Below are 15,388 nucleotides of genomic sequence, written 5' to 3'. Positions count from 1 at the left end.
ATTTGTGGCCTCCAACTGGAACACCACAAGTAGCCCAAGAGAATCCCAATGCCTACAGACTTGAGATATGGGAAAATTAGAGGAGTCACTAAATATAAATAATCCATTTGGATATTACCCAATGTGTATCAAAAGTCAAGGTGGTGTTTGGTTTTGATTTGCAAATTTACAGGCTGGTTTCCATGTAGCAATGTTCCAAGGACTAAAGATTCGCCTTCATTTTAGGTTATCAATTGTAAAATCAGCCACTGAAAAGATGTTAAGGGTGGCAAATACTTTGTGCAGGGACAAAGTCATGTGAGGTGGTGACGGCTGGTCGAACAGACAGCAGAAACGTGTGCTAGGATGCTCATCTCAGGGTCAAACATGAAATCAAAATGTCAAACGTACAAAAAGAGTTGATGATGAAGCAGAGCTCAATAGACAACACCATGAGTAATACACAGGAGGAGAGGAGATTCAATGAATATGTAATTTAAGTTCAGACACTGGAAACAAAATTTAAAAAAATCATACATGCATGCTGTTTACAAAGAAAGAACCATGCTCACAGTCAGCAAAAACAGGGGATCTTTTATCCTGCACCCGAAGAAAATATTAAACCAAACACATAAAAAGAAAGCAAGTAAGGAAAGCTTACATAATTAAAACAAGATCAACTCAAAACAGATCTAAAATTAAAAATCACACAAGACTGCGTTTAGTTCAACAGGTTTATTTGGTTAAAAATCACAACACCAGGTTATAGTCCAATAGGTTTAATTGGAAGCACACTAGCTTTCGGAGCGACGCTCCTTCATCAGGTGATATCCGAAAGCTGGTGTGCTTCCAATTAAACCTGTTGGACTATAACCTGGTGTTGTGTGATTTTTAACTTTGTACACCCCAGTCCAAGACCGGCATCTCCAAATCAGGTTTATTTGGAAGCACTATCTTTCAGAGTTGGTGTTGTGTGATTTTAACATTTGTACACCCCAGTCCAACACCGGCATCTTCAAATCAAAACAGATCTATATTTGTAATAGCCACAGAACAATGCACTTTAAAGGCAATAACCATCAACAATACTGTAGCTCAAAGTGACCCAAGATAAAATAACAGAAATTATCAACATCTCATGACAAGTAACCTCGACATAACTACGACAGAATTAGATGCCAATGAACATAAAATGAGCACCCCAAGATGCAGCTGAAAGATGTAAGACTGTTAAATGTCTATCAATATCGAATAGCCTCGCTGAATGTTTAAGGTGATTCACATCAGTCAGTTATGAAATGCATTATACAGTATTACTTAATATGGGAATCCAAAGAAAATCTATAAATCTCATGTTACAGCCACCTTTGTAATCACGTCCCAAAAGGCTCCACAAAGTACAGAATTGGAGTTTAAGTTTCAAAAAGCAAGTCACTCAATATTGGCAAAAATAAAACACTTTGATAATGCACATAAATAGCCAGCAGTAAGTATACGTTTTATAAATCTTCACCAGATTGCTAAAAAGGAATGTAGACATAAATATTGCAACAATCGGTGCATTTAAAGATTATTGTCCTTATAGAGATTATGTGATTACAATTTTTTCACACTACACAGCATTGCCAAAGAAGCAATGAATGGAATAATATACATTTTATAATATGATCAGAGTTATGCCATTTCCAAAATACACTCTGCATCTAGACATGACAATTATCAATGGTGACAGAGAGTAGGCTGAAACTCTAATGTCATGTTGAGGGAGTCATGTCGGGTCTGACAACGATGCTCCCTGGATAAGCCAATAAACTGAGGTTCATATACTTTCTAAAAACTCTATTCAGTCATAAATATCCCATGATCCAAAGAAGGACAAAGTGTTTTCATGGATTCTTAGCCAGTATTTAATTCCAAGACAAGATCAGTACAAAAGGTCAGCTGTTATTTACTTCACTGGTGTTTGAGAAATTATGTAAAAATGAATGCGGCTACAATTCAAATTAATAATTATAGATTAACTGGTTTGGGACAATTTTGAAAGATACTTATAAGGCGTTTATCAAGGCAAGTTATTTTTACAAAGGTTTTCACAAACTCAGTTGACTGATACAATCAGTGTCATTTCAAAGACTGGGGGTTATGAATGCATGAAATAAAGGAGGGGCAGTTGTACAATAGAACTATCAGGGAGAGTCACTGCAAAATTAATACAATAGAACCTACTCAGACAGCATCACTGACTGACTACAAAAAATCTACCTTGTTCTAATTCTGCCACTGTAAAACGAAATTGCACAAGTGCAAATCTTACAAAATTTAACAAGACTTACATCAAATAATAATCTTAGAACATTGAAAAGGAAATGACCTTTGGAAAACTCAAGCGGGAAACTGCATTAAAATAATAATCTACAGAAACATTGATAAATTTATCACTTGAACACAGAAGAGAAAGGTTGATGAGGGCAGGGCGGTAAATGTAGTCTGTGTGGATTTCAGTAAGGCCTTTGATAAGGTTCCACATGGTAGGCTGCTCTGGAATGTTAGACCGCATGGAATCCTAGACCGCATGGAATCCAGGGGAAGCTGGCAAATTGGATAAACAATTGGCTTCATGGAAGGAATCAGAGGGTAATAGTGGAAGGATGCTTGTTGGAAAGGAGGCCTGTGACAAGTGGAGTGCCTCAGGGGTTGGTACTGGGGCCATTACTGTTTGTTATTGATATCAATGATTTGAATGAGGATGTACAAGGCATGATTGGTAAGTTTGCTGATGACACTAAAATAGGTGGCATTGTGGACAGTGAGGAAGATTATCAGTAATTGCAGCAGGACCTAGATCAGCTGGGGAAGTGGGCCAAGAAATGGCAAGTGGAGTTTAACACAGATAAGTGTGAGATCTTGCATTTTGGAAAGTCAAATCAAGGTAGGAGTTTCATGGTGAAAGGTAGAGCCTTAAGGAGTGTAGTGGAACAGAGGGAACTTGGAGTTCAAGTTCATAGTTCTCTGAAAATGAAGTCACTGGTAGACAGGGCAGTGAAGACGGGTTTTTGACACACTGGCCTTCATCAGTCAGGACATCGAGTATAGATGTTGGGAAGGTATACAGTACGTCGGTGAAGTTGCACTTGTGTTGAGTTTTGGTCACCTTGCTATAGGAAGGATGCTATTAAACTGGAAAGAGTGCAGAAGAAATTTACAAGGATGCTGCCTGGACTTAGTGGTCTGAGTTATAGGGAGAGGTTAGACAAGCTAGGATTTTTTTCTTTACAGCATTGGAGACTGAGGGGTACCTTATAGAGGTGTATAAGATCTTGAGAGGCATGGATAGCATGAATGCAGTCAGTTTTCTTTCCCAGGGTTGGGGAATCAAGGACTAGAGGGCATCAGTTTAAGGTTAAAGGGGAAAGAATAAAAGGGAACCTGAGGGGCAACTCTTTTTACACAGAGGGTGGTACGCATATGGAATGAGCTGCCAGCGCAAGTGGTTGAGTCGGGTACATTAACAACATTTCAAAGTCATTTGGATAAATACATGGATAGGAAAGGATTAGAAGGATATGGGCCGAGAGTGTGGTACTGGAAAAGCACAGCAGGTCAGGCAGCATCCGAGGAGTAGGAGAATCAACATTTTGGGCAAAAGCCCTTCCCGAAATGTCAATTCTCCTACTCCTTGGATGCTGCCTGACCTGCTGTGCTTTTCCAGTACCATAGTCTCGACTCTTATCTCCAGCATCTGCAGTCCTCACTTTCCCTTAGGAGGATATGGGCCAGATGCAGGGAAATGGGGTTAGCATGGGTGGACATTTTTGTTGACATGGAATAGTTTGGGCTAAAGGGCCTGTCTCCATGCTGTAGGATTCTATGACTTTATTTGAGGTTGGCCTTGCTGTGTTGTGTCTAATGATTAGTGCGGCAGCATACCATTAAGACATGTGCTCATGATATCATCAGAGTGCCTTGATGTGCAACTCACCCTGATATAAAGGTCTCGTCTTATCTCAGATTACTTGAAGCATGACATTCCATTACATTCCTCTATTATAACTTCATAACATATTACTAGCCCACCTTTTTATGCCTGAGGAATGTAATATTTGTACATGAGTTAGTTGCTACTGAAATTTTCAATACCATGATCTACAATGCTGCGTTTTTAAAATTAAGGAAGATGATAGAAGTATTGCAGCATCAGGTAAACTACCATAGTGGAGACTGGTGTTAAGCCAGAGAATTAGGAAAGGTTTCAGATTGGAAAAACAAACAAGACAACTAAAAGATAAGAAAGAGGGAGAAAATAAGGGTTAACATGTAAATAACATTAAGATACACAATAAAGGCTTCTTTAAAAATATAGAAAGGAAAGAGAGAAGCCAAAGTGAACAAAGTCCCTGAGAGAATGAGGCTGGGGAAATAATAATGCCAAAATCAGGAGTTGGTGGAAGAAGTGAATAAATAATTCACATCAGTCTTCACAGTAGAAGACACTAACAGCATTCCAAAATGACTAAATGATCAAGGGGCAAAGGAAGGAGAGGAAATAAATACAATAACTAGCTCTAAAAAAAATAGGAAAACTAATGAGGCTAAAGACCAAAACCTCCCTTGGATCTGATGGGATGAATCCTCTGATATTAAAGAAAGTATATACAGAGACAGTGGGAGCACTGGCATTAGTGCTTCAAGAAAAACTGCCAATGTAACCCTTTTATTTGAAAAGGGAAGGAGACAAAAAACAAGTAACTACAGCCTAGTTAGCTGAACATCAGTTCTTGGCAAAATGTTACAGCCTATGATAAAGTATGCAAAGCAGAGCATTTAGAAATACATAATATGATCAAGGAAAACAGCATGGCTTCATAAAGGGAAATCATTCCAGGCAAATTTACTGGAATTGTTTGAGGAAGTAACAAGCAAGATAGAAAAATGGGAAGTAGTGGAAGTAATATATTTGCATTGGCATGAGTTGTTTAATACGGTACAACACATTAGGTTACTTAAGACAGTTGGAGATAGAATATTAGCACAGATGGAGGATTGGCCAACTAACAGAAGACAGAGTTGGAATGGGCGGGGATCAGCACTTTCAGGATGGATACCTACAACTAGCTAGAAAGCAAGTAACGCATCTCAATCACATTTTATTTGAAGAAATGTTTAACATAATCAAATAGATATAGTAAGATGGTTATAATTAAAATGTTTGTATTTAAATGCACTAATTTTACCTTTAAGATTTTGGATGAGCATGAAGTCAGATGAAATTTGCATAGCTCAGTTTTATCCTTGCTTTAATCTCTCAATGATAACAAATTATAGGTATTCAGACAACAAAAGGTACAATAGAGGCAACACTGTTCATCTGAAAGGACAACATACTCAAGCAAAGTCCACCTGAAACAAACCAACAATTAATTTGACTAACAATGAAATTACATAAACATGGCATGGGGTGAGTTACTGATAATTTAAGAGACCGAAATAAAAACTCTTGAGCAACATTTCTGCTCGGCAGACACCTCCTGGATGCTTCCAAAGGCAGACTTTACTACATCAGAAAAGCAACCTGAGGATCCTACAACAATGTATCAGCCTGATTGAAGCTGTAAAGGACTGCTTTGTACTGATATATACATCTTTTTCCTTCTAAATTAAACTCTCACTTCTAATTTGCAATTCAAGAGTCCATGTTTGTCTAATGCCTATATTTAGTGCTAAAGAGACATTTGTTTGATTTTATTGGATTAATTTTCTTACTTGATGCAATCAAGAATTAAATTAAAATACTCAATAGTTAAAACAGTGACAAGATAACTAAATTACAGATGTCATTTATTAGAAAAAGAAATAAAATTACCTATTAGCCACTATCTTGCAACCAAATGATGTAAAGCTATATATGTGAATAAAATGGGAGAATATGTGTGCAGCTTGTATTGATATTTTGATGACCAATCTGCAGTGCAGGAAGTTATAACAAGTGGCATATGGTAATGAGGATATGGATTCAAAAGAGTCAATGAACCTAAATTCAAAGCTTCAAACAATCCAACCAGCAAGAGTGGCTCTAACTTCAATATTTTAAGTGTAAGTACTATTGCATTTACTGTTAATAGAACTATAACCACTTGGCCTCAATCATTCAAGAATCTTATTGATTTTTGCATATAAGAACGAACATATAATCCTTACAAAAACCCATCCTCTAACAGTTAGCAAAACGCATAATATGCGCATATTTAGTCGTGTCCTCGACACAGTATCAGTTTTTCATATTAGAACGTGGACACCAAGGTCCAGAATGGCAATCAGAATGCCATGACATTCAAGTTGAAGCCCCAAGCTAATAATTTAATGCTGGTTTCAGATTCTAAAGAGGGTTAAATTTTAGAAACTGGTGAACAACTTGAGTTGGGTAGTTTTGGGAGGGGGAGGAAGTTGATGCGACTTGGAAAAATAATTGCAGCACAAATTAAAACACCATTCTTTTAAACCAACCATTTCTGCACAGAAACTAGCCACAAGTGTCATAAGTTAACATGTGATCATGAGGTGAAAGAAGAAAAATATGGCTAACTGGTCACATTCCAAGACAAATTAAGTTAAAGTGAAAATATTTGATCAAGTACAAGGTAAATAGCTCCCTAATGAAAACAGATAAATATTGGAGTCAGCATTTATTCCTTCTCAGTCCAACCTGCTGCTATTGCTTACTAGTTTGTTATTAATTCTGTTTTCATCTCACTTTAACCTCAAAACAAAGAACTGTATCATTAACTGACATCAAATGTTCCCTATATTTCAACAGCTTATTACTTGCCTTGTAATTAGGAGAAAATTGACCAAAACCTTCTGCTTTTGCATTCTCTCTCATTACTAAACAGAAGAGTCTTTTATATTTAAAGAAGCTCTTGGCACATGTTGTCAGCTTCAGAGATAGCAAGAATATTAAAAATCATTGATTACAACGCACATCTTTGTACTAATCCTTTTCATGACTTCCCAAAGCAAGACATCAACTTCTATTTTCTCCTGCAGCAGCCTGTTACATGCATCTCTCATTAATTTTATTCTCGTTGTTCCAGATCAGTCCAAACTTGAAGTACAAAATTCCCAGTCCATTTCACTGACCAGTTGCTAAATCTTGTTACGGTATCACAGCATTTTCTGAAACACACCCAACCCTGAATACTTGTTTCACATATATTGTCTTTTCTTTTAATCAAATAATTCCTGATTACATTAGTATTACACATTAGCTCCCCATGTCTGCATTGCTTTTCAAACACAATTTACAGTTTATACTTTAGTTTACTCATCTTTCTGGTTGTTTTTAAATGCCTCACACCGGTTAATTGTTCCATACAGTTATATACCTCCATTTTTCCCTTAAGTATTTTCCAAGTTTGTTTTCTGTCCATTTATTCACAACTCACGTATACTCTAGTTTACAGCCAGAGAGTTTTCCTTCCCAGAAACAATCTCCATGGGCTGTGAATTTAAACATTCCCTTCCAATAAAACATATTATGCTGAGGTCTGGAGCACAATACGGGAGTGCTACTGAATTAACTACTCTTGAGGTGCTCCTGATATTTATTTTGCAGGAACCCCCGTTCTTTATTTATCTCTCAAGCGAACCATAACCCACGATATTGTCCATTCAATCTGAAAACATTAGCTACGTGCAACAGTCAAGTTCTAAACCACAGAATCATGAGAGCAAGAGACTGTCAGAGCTTCCAATTATATTTGCACTAATTTTACTCCATCACTTGAAATTGGGAATCTCCAAATGCATTGCTGTCTATAATTCTACCTAGTTTGTGCATCCCTTACCATTTGTCTTGTGACACTATGCTGTTCAAAGTTAGCAATCCCTAAGGCTCCATTCCTTGTATCTTCCAGAGATAAATGTCTCTCAGATCTCTAGTCCCACAGCCCACCTATGTTTCTGACTTTTACATGCATACAGTGTCTGTCAATTCTTGCACTGTTTATGGCTTTCTCAAGAACAACATCAAAATGGAACATCTCTGCAGATGATTTTATCTACTGTACATCAGGCAGAATATAACTGGTTATCCTGAAAGTCAACAATTAGATTAGAGGGTTTAGAGTCATAAGTGTGCCATGCATGCATGTTTCTCGTGTATTTTGCAACTTCCTCGGAACTTTCTGGAACAGGTGAGGGAGTATGTTAGTGTTGGGGATAGAGTGAGAGCAAGAGAGAGAGAGAAAAAGAGAAAAACAGAAACTGAAAAATGACAAATTATACGCACAAAATAAAAAGAAAGTGAAGAAAAATATGAAGCAAGGATAAAAGTGTTGAAAGGAAGGGGAAACACAGTGGGTTTAGAATTTTAAAAATGGGTTGAAAGTGAGGGAGGTAATTGTTTTATGAGTATGCCAGCTCACTATTCTGTAAATAATACTATACATAATGAAGATAGGAGGCCATCATTGTCGCTGTAAAAAAAAACTTAAGGGTCAGCTTACTCGAGTGTGTTGAAAAAAAAACTGGTGCCTGGTCTAACTAAGAGAGTCTCTTTTAATTAAAGTGGTATTGTTTGTTGCATGTTAGCGACTAGATGCAGATTATACGGGACTCAGAAATTTTGCAAAAGATCAGATGTTAGGTCTCACTCCATCGAGATGCAAAGCTGTTCTGCCCAAGTCCATATGTCATCATCATCATCAATGAATGGTGCTAATGGCATTCCTCTGTGTTAACACGTTCTGACCCATATACAAAGTTAAAAATCACAATACTAGGTTATAGTATTGTGATTTTTAACGGTTTATTTGGAAGTAATTGCTTTCAGAGCACTGCTCCTTCATCAGGTAGCTCTGGAGCAGGATCAGAAGACACAGAATTTATAGCAAAAGATCACAGTGCCATGCAACTGAAACGATATATTGAACAAATCTAGGTTGCTGTTAAATCTTTCATCTTTTAGAATGGGTTGCAGGTTTTGAGTCATTAATATGTAAATCCAAGAACTTCTTTCAAGTCACATTCTCAAGATAACTTAAGGTCTTATATAAAAAAAGGTGACATCTCAGCTCAGACAATGCATTAAAGGTGTGAGGTTAGAGTCTGTCTGTATTCCAACCTTGAGTCGGACTGGTTCTATTTCCAAAGTAGAAATTTATAAAATGTTACATGGATTGACTGCCTGCATTGACTGCCCGCAGATTGTGTGCTTTTTGAGCAAAATACAATGTATCTGCAAATACAATTCTGCAAATGAACCAAAATCTGCAACACATTCTAAAAGATAAAGACTTAACAGCAATCTAGGTTTGTACAATATATTATTGCAGTTGCATGATACTGTGGACTTTTGCTATAAATTCTGTGTCTTAAGATCCTGCTCCACAGCAACTTGATGAAGGAGCAGCGCTCCAAAACCTAGTACTTCCAAGTAAACCTGTTGGACTATAAGCTAGTGTGAAGATTTTTAACTTTGTCCACCACAGTCTAACACCAGCACCTCCACATCATGGCACTGATACACCAGCTCATGAGGAGTGACAGAAGAGAGACAGAAGGAGAAGGGAAAACAGTGCTGAAGGACATGGTTGAGAGATGAAGAAGATGAGCGAGAGAAGTAGTAGGAGATGGGGATGGGAGAGATACGAAGGAAGTCAAGGTGTAAAGGAAGTCTGCAAAGGAAAGTAATCTCAAATGATAGACAAAGAGAGAACAAAAAGCAATACCTAAGAAGAAGGAAAAACTAACAAAGGGAGACAGAAAGTGAAAAAGAGTTTTAAAATGCATCAAAATGATATAAAGAAGGTAAAGATAAATCAATAGTACAAGTATCATTATTTGCTGACTTTAAAGTAGATTAAGAAACCAGGCAGTATTTAATCATTTGAGGGAATGGACAAAACTTGTTTTAAAAAAAAAATGAAATGGATATTTTTCCAAATGTGAAACAGATTTAATCTAACCTTAATACAATATTGATAAGAGTGCCTGGCCTTGCTGAACAACTCAATCATATTTGTCATTAGTATGATGTCATGTTTTCTTCCAATCCTAGCTGACTCTTATAAATCTAACCCCTTCCACCTTTCCAAAATAAAACTCCAATATAGTCATGGTCAATGCTCATTTTGGTCTGATTTTAAGAGATTGGCATGAGCCAACTGCCTGCTAACATTTGCAATATTAAGTCAAACCCTTTTATTCTGCTGGCTGAACTGTCAACTCAATAAATTGAGTTTACGGTTTTGGTGTCAGGATAGTGGACCTGAATTTAGCAGTGTGATGATTAAATGTCAGCTTATAGATCCTGGGCTCCTGTTATGAGCTAAACATGCATTAGTATCAACGTGGCTATGATTGTGTTGAACTCAGAGAAGTGATTTAATCAGATATTGTCTCCTTATCAGTTGTGACACACCAATCCAATGCACTGCTCCTCAATCTAATCAGAGCTTCATGCGAATACAATGATTAAGCTCGGGTCTGTGGATGCAATTCACTTGTTATCAACATGTCTGGTTTTAGACAAGGATATAGTTGTGCATCCTCTGTGCTATTGTTGCTGGACTGCCTAAAGGGGTATGATGAGCACAGCATTAGTGAAAAGATAGGCATGGTCACATTCTTCAATCTGACATGCGATAACAATGCTGGTCTATTCACTAACTGAGCATCAATCATCTTCTCGCACTTTGAGCCTTCAATGAGACAACACAGAAGCTGAACTATGGATCTCCTGACTCAGGACTAAAAATTTAAAAACAGCATTTTGCGATTCTAGGATCAACCAGCAATATCAGAGAAGGGGGCTCTATTGCGACTGCCTCAACAGCTACATTTGATCTGAGGTTAATGCCCCCCAATGAAATCACTGCTACATCTCTCACATTAGTGACTAGAGTGAAGAGCTCCCTTATCCACCTCCAGCTCAAGACATCATAGAACATACAACAATTCAGCACAAGAATAGACCCTTCAGCCCACGATGTTGTGTTGAACATGATGACAAATTAAACTAATCTCTTCTCCCTGACCTTGGCCTGTATCCCTCCATTCCTTGCATATTCATGTGCTTATCTAAAAGTCCCTATCATATCTGCCTCTGCCACTATCCCTGGGAAGAAGTTCCAGATACTCTCTGATAAGGAGACAATATCTGATTAAATCACTTCTCTGAGTTCAACACAATCATAGCCACGTTGATACTAATACTCTCTGGGGAAAAAAATCGTGCCCCTCACATCTCTTGAAATTTTCCCCACTCACCTTAAATGCATGTCCCTGAGTTTTAGACATTTCAACACTGGAAAAAAGGATCTGACCATCAATCCTAGCTAAGCATCCCATAATTTTATAGATTTCTGTTAAGTCTCCCCTCAGCCTCTGCTGCTCCAGAGAAAACAACCCGACTTTTTCTAGCCTCTTGTTATAGCTCATACTCTGTAATCCAGGCAGCAGTCTGGTAAACCTCTTTCTGCACACTCTCCAAAGTCTCCACATCCTTCCTGTAACGTGGCAACCATAATTGAACACAGCACTCTATGTGTAGCCTAACCAAAGTCTTATAAATCTACAATATGACATCCTGACTCTTGTACTCAATTCCCCAACCAACAAAGCCAAGACTACCATATGCCTTCTTTACCACCGTATCCACTCGCATGGCCACTTTTAGGGAGCTATGGACTTGAACACCAAGATCCTTCTGTTCAGGGTCCTGCCATTAACTGTATACTTTTCCTTAACATTTGATCCCCCAAAGTGCAGCATCTTACACTTACCCAAATTAAACTCCATCTGTCATTTCTCCTCCTATATATGCTAATGATCAATATCCTGCTATATCCTTTGACAACCTTCTACACTATCCACAATGCCACCAATCTTTGTATCCAATCAGCAAAGGTCCCAGTACAGATCCACTTGCCACGGCCCTCCAGCCTGAAAAACATTCTTTCACTACTACCTTCTGCCTTCTGTGCACAAGTCAATTCTGAATCCATGCGGCCAAGTCACCATGGATCCCATGCATCTTAATCTTCTGGATGAGCCTACCATGAGGGACCTTGCCGAAAGCCTTACTAAAATCCATGTCGACAACATCCACTACTCTCCCCTCATCAATCACCTTTGACTCCGCCTTGAAAAATTCAATCAAGTTAGCAAAACATTATCTGACCTGCATAAAGCCATGCTGATTATCCCTAATTAGACCATGCTTTTCCAAATACATGTAAATTCTATCCCCAAGAATTCTCTCCAATAGCTTCCCTATTATTGATGTGAGACTCACCGGACTACAGTTTCCAGGATTGTATTCACTTCACTTCCTGAACAGAGGAACAATATTGATTACTCACCAGTCCTTTGGGATCTTTCCAGTGGCTAATGAGGAAACAAAGATCTTGGTCAAGGCCCCACCAATCTCTTATCTTGCCTCTCTCAATAGCCTGGGGACTTCAAGAGACCCAACACCACTTCTTTCTTGATCTCAAAATGCCTGAACATATTAGTATGTTTCACACAAGTCTCACTATCCTCCACATCCTTCTCCTGGGTGAACACCAATGCAAGGTATTCATTTAGGATCTCATCGACATCCTCTGCCTCCAAGCACAAGTTCCCTCCTTTATCCTTGAGTGGTCCTACTTTCTCCCTAGTTATCCTCTCGTTTTCAATGTATGTATAGAATGCCTTGGGATTCTCTTTAACCTGGCTTGCCAAGGTCATTTCATGACGCCTTCTTGCTCTCCTAATTCCCTGCCTGAGTTATTTCATGCTATCTTTATATTCCTCAAGGACCCTGTCTGATTTTAGCTTCCTAAACCTTACATATGTTTGTTTTTTCCTTTTGACTAAATTTACAACCTCCCTCATCATCCAATCCTTGTCCTTCTTCCTTATTGGAACCTGCCAGTCCTGAACTCTCATCAGCAGATCTTTAAATGATTCTCACATGTCAAATGTGAACTTGCCTGATAACAGCACTCCCCAATTCACTCTCCCTAACTTCTGCCTTATACCAGTGTAGTTTGCCCTCCCCTCAATTTAGTGCCTTGCCACAAGGACCTGACTTATCCTTATTCGTAGCTATTTTAAAATTTAAGGAGTTGTGAACACTGTTTCCAAAATGCTCTCCCACTGAAAGATCAGTCACCTGGCCAGGATCATTAACCAATACAAGATCCAGTACTGCCCCTCCTCTCACTGGACTATCTACAAACTGATTCAAGAAACCCACTTGGATACATTCAACAATTTCTGCCCCATCTAAGCCTCTTGCTCTAAAGGAGTCTCAGTCAATATTGGGGAAGTTGAAGTCACTCTCTATGATAACTCTGTTTTTACTGCAGCTTTCCATCTTTGTTCCTAATGTCTTGGTGGCTGTTGGAGGCCAATACTATAATCCAATCAGAGTGATTGCAACCATCTTATTTTTGAGCTCTACCCACATTGCGTCAGTGGATGAGCCCTCCAGTATGCCCCCTCTGAGTGCAGACGTAATATTCTCCCTGATTAGTAATGCAACTCCTCCATCAATTTTATCTTCCTCTCTATCTCGTCTAAAGCAATAAAACCCTGGAAAGTTAAGCAGTCAGTCCTGTCCCCCTCTCAACCAAATCTCTACAATAGCCACAACGTCATTGTCCCATGTACTGCTCCAGGTTCTAAGGTCATCTGTCTTACCTATAATACTCCTTGCATTTAAATAAACACACTTTAGCACATTTATACCATCATGGTCATTTAACTGTCTTTGCCTGTCCTTTTTTTCTGATTTACTAATCCTAACATCTACCTTCCCCTCAATCCCTCAACTTGCTCCATCAGCCCCTTAGGTAGGACAGTCTAATCTCTGCAGTTATAGCGGTACCTTCTCTTCCACTTGCTCTCCTCCACCAGCCCCCCCCAACCCCAATTTAAACTTTCCCGAATAGCACTAGCGAACCTCCATGTGAGGATATTGTTTCCCCTCCAGTTTGTACAGATCCCTCTTGTACAGGGCCCTGACCCAGAAGAGATGCAACAACCCAAGATCCTGAGACCATGCCCCCTGCACCAGCTCCTTAGCCATGCATTTATCTGTCCTATCCTTCTATTCCTTGCCTCACTAGCACGTGGCACTGGCAGTAACCTAGAGATTACTACCTTCGGGTTCCTGCTTTCCAGCCTCTTTCCTAACTCCCTGTTCTTACTGTGCGGGACCTCATCCCTCTTTCTACCTATGTCATTGGTACCAATGTGCACTGTGACCTCTGGCTGCTCAGCCTCCCTCTTCAGAATTTTGAGCAACTACATAGAGACGTTCTTGACCCTGCCACCGAGGAGGGAAAACACCATGCCGGAGTCTCAAATGTAGCCACAGAAACACCCATCTGTGCCCTTAATTAGACAGACAGTCTCCAACCACTATTGCTTGCTTGGATCTTGTCCAACTCTGCTCTCCATCAGAGCCAGTGTGGTGCGTTGGGCCTGGCTGCTGCTGTTATATTCCTGATAGGCTATCCACCCCCCAAACAGTATCTCGAGAGGAGAATAGCCACAGGAGACTCCTGCACTACCTGCCTGTCTCTCCTGGCGATCACTCATCTACCTGTCTGAACCTATGATGCAAACACCTTTCAGAACTAGTATCTATCACACTCTCTATACCCTGTATGCTCCTCAGTGTATCCGACTGCCTTTCCAACTGAACAACGCTGTCTGTGAGGAGCTGCAGCCAGTGGCACTTCCTGCAGACACAATCGTCAGGGACACTAGACTGCTTCCTGATGCCCCACATCTCGCAGAGGGAGCACACCACTGCCATGACTGCCATCTCTGCCCTCTTTACACTAAAAAAGATAAAATATCCACAAAATCTATCTACTCCTATTCAAAGTTTTCTAGACCAGGATCTTTCCAAAATAAAACACAAAAATTCTTAAGATTTCTATATAGAGTGAAAATCACATTCTGGCTATTTCATTTGACTGTTACCTCAAAGACTGAATGAATACATAATGATTCAAGCTATTCATTTTTTCTTGCGGAACTTCGTAGTATGTCTTCAGCACTCCATTTCTCCCGGAAGGTCCTGTCTCAGTGTACTGTGGTGATGCTATCTCATGTAGCAGGAGACCAATGTTATTCCACAGGATTAATTAAGTAAAGAGAGGCACTAACCTGCCAGAATAAATATCCCGTACAGTCACTGGGGAGAACACATGGAAACACTGGAGGTCGCTACAATCTATAGCCATCCATGTGACTTAGCAAAGTTAATTCTCCCACAGACAGTGATTTGTTCAAGGTACATTTTCCATTGACCAGTGTCAGGAACAAAATCTATTTCATTTTTAACTTGCCTTTCCCAGGTTTGGATACAGGGGCTAATTGCAGTTCTCTCACACACATTCTAATTACGGTT

General features: G+C 39.2%; 1 protein-coding gene across 5 annotated transcripts in view; it reads right to left on the bottom strand.

Moving 5' to 3' along the window:
• dmd (dystrophin) overlaps nucleotides 1-15,388 on the bottom strand; it is a 2,012,228-nt gene that overhangs the window by 1,380,151 nt on the left and 616,689 nt on the right. The window lies entirely within an intron of this gene.

This window comes from Chiloscyllium plagiosum, chromosome 12 (assembly GCF_004010195.1).
Source record: "Chiloscyllium plagiosum isolate BGI_BamShark_2017 chromosome 12, ASM401019v2, whole genome shotgun sequence".
In the NCBI taxonomy this organism is placed as follows: domain Eukaryota; kingdom Metazoa; phylum Chordata; class Chondrichthyes; order Orectolobiformes; family Hemiscylliidae; genus Chiloscyllium; species Chiloscyllium plagiosum.
Note: the sequence above shows the minus strand (reverse complement) of the source record. Positions and strands in the feature narration are given on the sequence as shown.